Consider the following 10,475-nt stretch of genomic DNA (forward strand, 5'->3'; position numbering starts at 1 on the left):
TTGGACTTCGGATACAACAAGTGATGGAAAGTATTGGACCTCGGATACAACAAGTGATGGGAAGTATTGGACCTCGGATACAACAAGTGATGGGAAGTATTGAGCCTCGGGTACAACAAGTGATGGAAAGTATTGGACCTCGGGTACAACAAGTGATGGGAAGTATTGGACCTCAGATACAACAAGTGATGGGAAGCATTGGACCTCGGATACAACAAGTGATGGGAAGCATTGGACCTCGGGTACAACAAGTGATGGGAAGTATTGGACGTCGGATACAACAAGTGATGGGAAGCATTGGACCTCGGATACAACAAGTGATGGGAAGCATTGGACCTCAGATACAACAAGTGATGGGAAGTATTGGACTTCGGATACAACAAGTGATGGAAAGTATTGGACCTCGGATACAACAAGTGATGGGAAGTATTGGACCTCAGATACAGCAAGTGATGAGAAGTATTGGAACAAGGATACAACAAGTGATGGGAAGTATTGGACTTCGGATACAACAAGTGATGGAAAGTATTGGACCTCGGATACAGCAAGTGATGAGAAGTATTGGAACAAGGATACAACAAGTGATGGGAAGTATTGGACTTCGGATACAACAAGTGATGGAAAGTATTGGACCTCGGATACAACAAGTGATGGAAAGTATTGGACCTCGGATACAACAAGTGATGGGAAGTATTGGACCTCAGATACAACAAGTGATGGGAAGTATTGGACCTCAGATACAACAAGTGATGGGAAGTATTGGACTTCGGATACAACAAGTGATGGAAAGTATTGGACCTCGGATACAACAAGTGATGGGAAGTATTGGACCTCGGATACAACAAGTGATGGGAAGTATTGAGCCTCGGGTACAACAAGTGATGGAAAGTATTGGACCTCGGGTACAACAAGTGATGGGAAGTATTGGACCTCAGATACAACAAGCGATGGGAAGCATTGGACCTCGGATACAACAAGTGATGGAAAGTATTGGACCTCGGGTACAACAAGTGATGGGAAGTATTGGACCTCAGATACAACAAGTGATGGGAAGCATTGGACCTCGGATACAACAAGTGATGGGAAGTATTGGACCTCGAGTACAACAAATGATGGGAAGTATTGGACCTCGGATACAACAAGTGATGGGAAGTATTGGACCTCGGATACAACAAGTGATGGAAAGTATTGGACCTCGGATACAACAAGTGATGGGAAGTATTGAGCCTCGGGTACAACAAGTGATGGGAAACATTGGACCTCGGATGCAACAAGTGATGGGAAGTATTGGACCTCGGATACAACAAGTGATGGGAAGTACTGGACCTTGGATACAACAAGTGATAGGAAGTATTGAGCCTCGAGTACAACAAGTGATGGGAAACATTGGACCTCGGATGCAACAAGTGATGGGAAGTATTGGACCTCGGATACAACAAGTGATGGGAAGTACTGGACCTTGGATACAACAAGTGATGGGAAGTATTGGATCTCGGATACAACAAGTGATGGGAAGTATTGGACCTTGGATGCAACAAGTGATGGGAAGTATTGGACCTCGGATACAACAAGTGATGGGAAGTATTGGACCTCGGATACAACAAGTGATGGGAAGTATTGGACCTTGGATGCAACAAGTGATGGGAAGTATTGGACCTCGGATACAACAAGTGATGGGAAGTACTGGACCTCGGGTACAACAAGTGATGGGAAGTATTGGACCTCGGATACAACAAGGGATGGAAAGTATTGGACCTCGGGTACAACAAGTGATGGGAAGCATTGGACCTCGGGTACAACAAGTGATGGGAAGTAATTGTCGCTGGCATATAAGTTTTATTACAATCAATTGTTGCTTACGTAATTAATTTGTATGTTCGGAAGTTTCAACTTCAGAGTTTTTTCGCTTGCTTTGGGAATGTGATGATCAGTTCTCGTTTTAGAATTCCTGAAAGGCAATAGAAGTAATTCATTATAAAATCTTTCTGGTGCAAATCAGAATGATGAACTTTGCTTGAGGTTTTCGATTCATGGCAAAGTAATGTCACAGAAATTATATTTCAACATTTTATTGTAAAAAAAGTAACTCCATTAAATTGAGAAATTTTTCAAGAATAGAAGAATGAATAATAAATGAAAATCAAAAAGCAACATTCTTCTAGTTGAAATAACTCTCAAAGGTAATTTTAATATCGTCAGACAAATAAATTAATGACGTAACACACTTTTTGACGAAATTGAGATATTAGTGTTTTGTCGGTCCCTAAAATGCAGCGCATCTGCCATATAATTTTCTAAGACCTACGTTAACGAGAAAGTGGTATTTTCGTAAAAATGTCAAATGGCCTAACTCAAACGCATGACTTAGGCCATTTTACAAATCTTTGTAATCGTTTGTTGTAAATAAAGCTTTCCTCCAACAGAGCAGATGGTCAGAAGACGACGATCTAAATTGTACAGAAATAGAGCTTCCACTTTATCACAAGTCTAGACGATTAATTTAGCACAAAATAATTATGTTTTTGTTTATTCTATGTATCGTAATCGTGGCCATTTCCAAGTAACTACCAGTACCCTACTTAAATCAATCTGTTTTCTCTCTGTTCCTTTGAGAAGCTTCCTTTTCCTAGCACTCTGGTAGTGCGACTTATCACCTCACACTGTAATACAGGTCAGATCTTCTCAATGCACCGTTTCTCGGAGTCTTCTTGCACTCGTGGTAGGTTTTTGTAGAAAGCCATTGTTGGATACTTAATTAATTCTCAGCTTAATATCACATTTAGCAACTTTATAAGCTCATTGCGTTCTTCGCCATCATTCTTGAGTTTCATTGATGGGAGAAGGAGAACATAGATTTCAAAACGTTTGAATTGACTTTTATATGTAGGTAAATGTGCTAAAATGGGAAGCGAGGAAAATCACTTCTTGGCGAAATTTCTCAATGATTTGCCTACTGTAGATTCCCATTACTGTAGAAAGGTCACAACGTACAGAAAGAAGAAATTCTTGTACCCTGGAGCTACCATAATCCAACTTCATCGGCAAGACAAAGAGCTTGCTGAATAATCAGGAATACGATCATTGAGCACAGCCTATTTTAGTGAAGTATTTCATGATGAGAGCTTCTCCGTCTTCATCGTCGGCTCCAGCTCGTGTCCGAGCAATGGTTTGTCTTCAAATTGAATTTGGCATTGCATGGTGATGTCGTATGTGGCTTTGGAGGCCCAGTCTATGATGGAAAAGACGTGGGCAAAAGGCACTGGAAGACGATCATCATACTATAGATCCGCCGCCAATGTGTGAGACCGGGCTGGAGGCTTCCAACTCTTCCAAGCTTGCCCCCGTTACGCGTGATATCATCGCCATTGGGCTTTGTTTGGTCCAGGTCCAGATTGAAACAAAGGCCATTTGCTTGTATGGTTGTTTAAGGTGGTCATAACTATGCGAGGGCTAAGCCCACACTCTTGGCCAGCTCCATGTCCACTGCGGTCCAATAAGATTGAAACGTGCAGCTTCAGGGGAACTGGTTACAACCGGCTGCCGGGTGCTCTGTTCATACCACGTACTGTAAGGTTCAGTGCGACGTGTATGTTTCATTCAAACACAGTAGGCTAATATTACCAAGGAACAATACGATGACCATATCAAGTTGAAGAATGAAGTTTGAGATGAGAAGACGAAAGATAAAGAGTCCGCTAGCACAGTAAAATCCGTATAGACAATGAATTCACAGGCTGTACGTCTGTGTCCCAAAACTAAGGCAAGCAGTATGTACAATAAAACCAAGCTGCATGTACACAATTTTACACTATTCAATCTTGAATCAAAAGATGCTTATTGCTTTATTTGGAATGAAACAGAAGGTGATTTACGCAGTGAAGTATTCGCTTTCTTGCAGTTTAATCATTTCGAACGGGTAATTTCTGGAAGCCCCGGTCTGGAGGAGATAGTTATTTGGAGTGATGGGTGTGGATATCAAAATAGAAACTCTACTGCTCCTAGTGCCTACTGTGCCCTTGCATGGAAGCATGGCGTCACCATTACTCAGAAGTACCTCGTGGCTGGTCACACTCAAATGGAGTGCAATAGCATACACAGTAGGCCTACTATCGAGCAAAAATTGGTAAACGACATTTTTACGACGAGAGATTACGAAATTATCATCCAGAATGCCAGGATCAGACCGCATCCCAACAATGTACAGAGGATGCAACACAGTGATTTTATGAAAATCGATGGATGATGCTTGTTGAGTATCAGACCTGGAAAGAAAGCTGGAGATCCCACGATTCATGATCTTAGAGGCCTGAAATATGAAAGCAGTGGAAAGGTATTGTACAAGGTCCCATTATGTGAGGCTGCACACTGGGAGGATCTACCACAGCGGTCACAAACAAACTTAGGCGACACTACATGGATTCCTATTTATTCAAGCCATCTTCCAATCAAATTGAGGAAATACAATGATCTCCAATCTATGAAACATGTTATGCCAACAGGGTGCCACTCCTTTTTTGATAATTTGCCTCATCGCTGATAATTTATTCAGATTCTCTTGCCAACTCTGAACTGTTTTTGGGTGAAATATGCAGTCTAGCATGAAATACAACTCCTATTGTTAGATTGGAATTGATATTAGGGATTTTCCTGTTAATTCTAGTCGTATTATTACTGTTATTATGTCACCGTTAGAAAACTCATATTGATAAACTCAAAATATCAAATGGCCAAAGCCATGTCTGTGCATTCGGAAAATGGCCTAAGTCATCCCAGCCTATTATGGGATGCAAAATGAAGCAAATCAAAGTATACATGTTCATTGTACTTGTGTCGACATGCTATTTTTGTTTAACTGTGCAATAAATATGATAAAAACAACTGTGTAGACAGTTTTTTCGATTATCTCAAAACCAGAAAAAATGAGTTGCGCCATTATTTATTAGTCTGACGATATACGATGGCAATGTTGCAATGTGCATTTTATTGCCACATTTTAAGCTTCAGGCTACTTTTTATTTATGTTCCATTTTCTGTTCCATTTTTTAAGTCTCATGGCTGCATCCACTCTATAACCATGTGAACACAACAAACAAATCTAAGCTTGACATTGAAAACGTTGATTCATTTCAAGTTCATCCACTTAGTAGTAATTCAGAAAGAAAACTTTAATTGATCTTTATAACCGTGGACCACTGATGGATACTGACCAACGTCTACTCCACAGGTTGATGCAAGAACTCCACAGATGAATTATAGGAAACGAAGTTGGGATTGACAGAAATTCAGCCAAACTTTGATTAGGTAACTGAGAAAGCTCGAATTAGAACTAAGATTTGCAATTAAATTTAATCGATCCCACAGTGGTAGCTTCCGGGTAGTTCTTGTATTGTGAAGTGATAACAGTAACTGTATTTGAAAAACATGAACAATGTTACACAAGACTTTACTTTTCATTATCATGGTTTTGCTTCTTTGCTCTGTCGTCGCTTGGCGTCTTCAAGTAGCCGAAGTCTTCGTTGATGCCAGGGTTTGATGGAGTTTGATCGATTTGCTGGGACCTTTCGACGCTTTTTAAAGTTTCTTTTGAATAGAATAAAATTATTTTTCACAATTATAAAACAGAGTTGCCAAACTACCCATTTAATTACAATTTAAATGTTCTACAACAAATTCAATTGAAGTGTATGCGCCAGACTTGGTGACTAGTCTGTCAATTTTAATTCTTTGTTAAATCTTTAAGGTTATGGTTTTAATTATTGACGTTCTTCAACTGCTGGGGTCTTACGACAGGGCTCATTTTTCATTTTGCATTAGATTTACGATGTTATTTCATTATTACACGAATTATTCTCACTGAGTTATGCTAGAATAAACACATTCAGTACCGTTTTCAAAGTCTTCAATTTGACCCGACCATGGCCATCTAAAGATATGGCCTGATTTGTCACATTTTGCAGAAATTTCCAGATTTTGCTAACTTTGGGCGAATGTTTTAAATGAATTTTTCTAAAAATTATATTTTTACGCTTTCTTTACTGCTTTTCCCAGATGACAGAATAGGTTTTAACATCCTCAGATGTTGAAAAACAAAGAAAATTTGCTTTCGAAGATTTTAGTCAGACTGTTAATTTTTCACTAACAGTCTGATGCAGCGTTTTTCAACTTACTTTTTCTCATTTGCTATTGCTTCCTCAAGGCAACAAAAAGCTTTTATACCATTAAGAGTCAGCAAAAAGCAAAAAAATCTCAGAAAATGTCCTTCAAACACTAGCAGTAGCTGTAATGAAAATCTGCACAATGTGACAAATCAGGTCGCATCTCCAGATGGCCGTGACCCGACCACGAATCGATCTCAGATCTACCAACACCGAGCGGAAGGCGAATCCACCAGGCCAATGAACTAATCACTTGTGTAGGCAGCCTTGGTGCTCTGGCACTTAATTTATGTACGTCGCCAATTCCAGAATCATGCTGATTGAAAAGTGACATACCTTGTGTTTTTCCAAGTGTGTCTTGTCAAACCCGAATGATCAAAATCTTGGTTATTTTCAAGTTTAACTTTTGCATCCAAGTCTTTGTTTTCTTCATTTGAAGAATTGTGAACAAGTGAAAATAAATTTTCAACACTTATAGAAGTGTGTAGTGAACATAAAAGAACTAACAACGCCAACCGAAAAAGCATCTTATCCGTGCAAACGTAAAAGTATGATCTACCAGTGGTTCAATTTCAGTTTACCTCGGTACCTGTCGACATAGCCCGCAGTATCGCTTTAAATAAACTCTCTCAAGATTGTCCTCTTTCGGACAGAACAATTTAGGATATTGAACGTGCTCTACAGATTTGCCTTATTGCATCGTTTTTCACCTACAAAACGACAATTTACAGGCAAGTTTTTGGAATACCAATGGGGTCGCCACTTTTGCCGGTTTTGGCCAATTTAGTCATGGAACACATCGAAGAATTAGCTCTCAACATTTTTTCATCACTCCCCAAAATTTGGATATGTAGATGACACTTATGTTATGCTACAAAATACTCGGTATATCAATGTGTACCATTTTTGAATAATAACATAGAGCAGGGGTCACCAACTGGCGGCCCGCCACGCTGTTGTGTGCGGCCCGCGGAAGGTATCAGCGTACAAGTATAACTAAAAATACTTTTCTTGAGCAGTTAAACAACATAAAGGCAAAAAATACTTTCCGGAAAGCATATTTTCGCTTTGCATACGATTCCACCGACCGACCAATCAGATTGTAGTTCTAGGTAGGTGTCGTTTAAAGTTATTCCAATGCGATGTCCAGCCACATTGTCTCAGTGGTTGATTAAAACGTCTGTTTTCGTATTTCGAAAATGTCTGTGAGCATACGGTTGCTTATTTTAAGTTTGTAAATGTCCTGTACACACTAGTGTGCGTTTCACCGTTACTGGGTTTCACGAGCAGTGTTCCTTTATTCAAGTTTTTGTTGGTACAAGAGGTCGGTGTGCCAACTCAATTTATAATAAATTGGAAAAATATTATATATAAATTTATAGACTTTTTCTGGTATTATGAAAATATTTAGCTTTAGTACTGCAAAATGTTATTAATCAACCATTCTTGCCATGCTAATAAGCACTACAAGTGACAATTGCCTAATAATCAAGGAAATACGGTTTTATAGACTCTCCCAAAAAGGATGAAAAACCAACTCATTGCTTTTTTAGAGGGAACACTGTTCATGAGTTACGATAGAAACGTTTTTTCGGGGATTTCCACAAGCGTTTGTTTCATGGTGCCCGGTTTCTTTCTCCCTGTTGTTGGACCCTATTTTTCGCTGATATGCTTGCAGGTCACTATTGCTGCCTGTATTGCAATTTTTCAAATATTTTCATGTTTACTAAAACTGTTAATGGCAAGATATCTTTTGCGAAGCGAAGTGACAACACCACTCTTGCTTGGCGATGAATATTCTGATGAAATCGCTCGCCTCGCTAAACGTGCGCAAACAAGTGGCCTCGTTTATTAGGCATTGTTAAAGAAGTCAAAAGTGTTGTTAAAGGAGCTTGGCCTGACAGTAGCGTTGTTCGACTAATTTTGTTGCTGCGATATTCTAAGATAAATATTAACAACATGTAACGCTGGATACTGGGTACGAAATGCGTTGTTTTCTAGCACAAAAGTCAACCTACCTAAAATTTTATCAGTGCTGTCCGCCACAGCTCTCCTAAGTGCCAAAGTGGCCCTCATGCAGAAAAGGTTGGTGACCCCTGACATAGAGTAATGCTAAACTAAACAAAAAATTACTTTGGTCATAAATATAAGGCATTTTTGGGCATTTTTACATTTCAAAGTGATTGCACTAACCTTTATATTGCATTAACATTAACCTATATATAACTAGCATTGCACGAAAATGTCTAGTCACCTGAGACGAAATGCTTATTGTGTCCACCTTTAGTTGCAATTTCATTGAAACATTGCAATATACTGGCGGCATCACGGCAGTATGTCTATCTTCAGTTGCAATTTTATTGAAACATTGCAATATACTGACGGTATCACGGCAGTATGTCTATCTTCAGTTGCAATTTCACTGAAACGTTGCAATATACTGGCGGCATCACGGCAGTATGTCTATCTTCAGTTGCAATTTCATTGAAACATTGCAATATACTGGCGGCATCACGGCAGTATGTCTGCCTTTAGTTGCAATTTCATTGAAACATTGCAATATACTGGATTCTACGGTTTAACCTGTTAAGCTATTTACCGCATAGACGAATTAAATTCCTGTTTTCAACTTTTCACTTTAATTTAATACATTGACATCACAACTGAACCAACTTTTCTTCTTGAAAGCGAATCTTACCATACTGCGGCTTGAGTTGGCTCGTGACTTCCTAACGAGGAAATAATCATCAAAATGTTTCACTTCCCAAGGCGTTACTTACCGTTTGTCGGTAATATCCTAACTAATCAAGTAAAGGTTTCAAGTTACGGGTAGCGCTACCTATTCTGCATTGCCAATCTTACATTTGCTATACCTAAATTTGTTTCTAAATCCATTTAGTTGTTCACGTCCCAGGACCACATTGGAATGGACTCCACTAAATGCTGAGCAGCATTTAATGTTGAAACGAGCATGTGGAAACGGAAGTAAGTTTGAAAGCATAATCACTGGAAAGTTATTTGCTGTCGCTTCCAACTGATGAAGGCTTGCACAATATTGCATGCACGCAGAGCCGGTGAACGATTAGGAATGATAAATAGTACATTGGTTAATAGCAGATTGGTCGATGGCAGATTGCTCGATGGCATATTGGTCGATGGCATATTGGTCAAAGGCGCATTGGTCGATGGCACATTGGTCAATGACACATTGCCCGATAGCACATTGGTCGATGGCATATTGTTCAAAGGCGCAATGGTCGGCGGCACACTGATCAATGGCACATTGTTCGATGCCACATTGATCGATGGCACATTGCTTGATGCCACATTGGTCGGCTTTACATTGGTTAATGGTACATTGGTCGATGGCATATTGCCGATGGTACATTGGTCAATGGCACGTTGCTCGATGACACATTGGTTAATGGCACATTGCTCGATGTGATATTGGTCTAAAGCGCATTGGTCGGCGGCACATTAATCGATGGCACATTGTATAAGGAAAAACATGGGAAAGTGCAAATTTATTATTGAATCATAACACTGGTCAACAAAAGCAAAATTGCGGCATAAAGTTTGATGATTGATTTACAGACCTAAGTTTTGGTTGCTGAATCCAATTCTGAGCTCAGAATTGCTCTATCACGTCCAGACTTGGATAACTAGATAATTCTAGTTCTCTAATTCGATAAATTAGAGAGAAATGTCAGTAATTCTAATTTTAATCTAATTCGGTAAAAACTTGTTTGCTCTAATTCTAGTTCTTATCCAATCTCCAGTTTTGCTGCCTTGAGCCGGGCGCGTAACCACTGAGCTAATGGGGCGGACATTGTATTAAATACTATGTCAGCTGTCAAAAAGCGTAGATGCACCAATGACCTCAATTTTTTTGCTACATCTGCGGGTGCTTCACTGTCTCTTCTCAACGACGTGAAATTACCGATTTTGTGAAAAGAGCTTGTTTCGCTTACTTCAAGGTGAAGTGAGGAGACCAAGATAAAAGTTGGGCACCTCATAAAGTATGCAGAAGTTGCGTGGAGAGTTTGAGATATTGGTCCCAGGACAAGGACTCACTGTGATGGTGATGGTGATGTGGTGACACTGCAAATGTAGAAACAGCAATCAATCTTTCTGCAAGCAGACAAAATCCTATTGTTGTAGTAGAACACCGACGACACAGACATCATTGTTATGTTACTCTATCATTGGAGGGAAGATTTTCAAAATGTATTTTTCCAAGAAAGGGCTCAGAAGGGGTGGAGCATGAAAACTGTTTCACCACCAATGGAGACAATCAGAGAGCATCTTCAATTTATTCAT

The sequence above is a fragment of the Aplidium turbinatum genome, chromosome 2 (genome assembly GCF_918807975.1).
Source record: "Aplidium turbinatum chromosome 2, kaAplTurb1.1, whole genome shotgun sequence".
Lineage (NCBI taxonomy): Eukaryota > Metazoa > Chordata > Ascidiacea > Aplousobranchia > Polyclinidae > Aplidium > Aplidium turbinatum.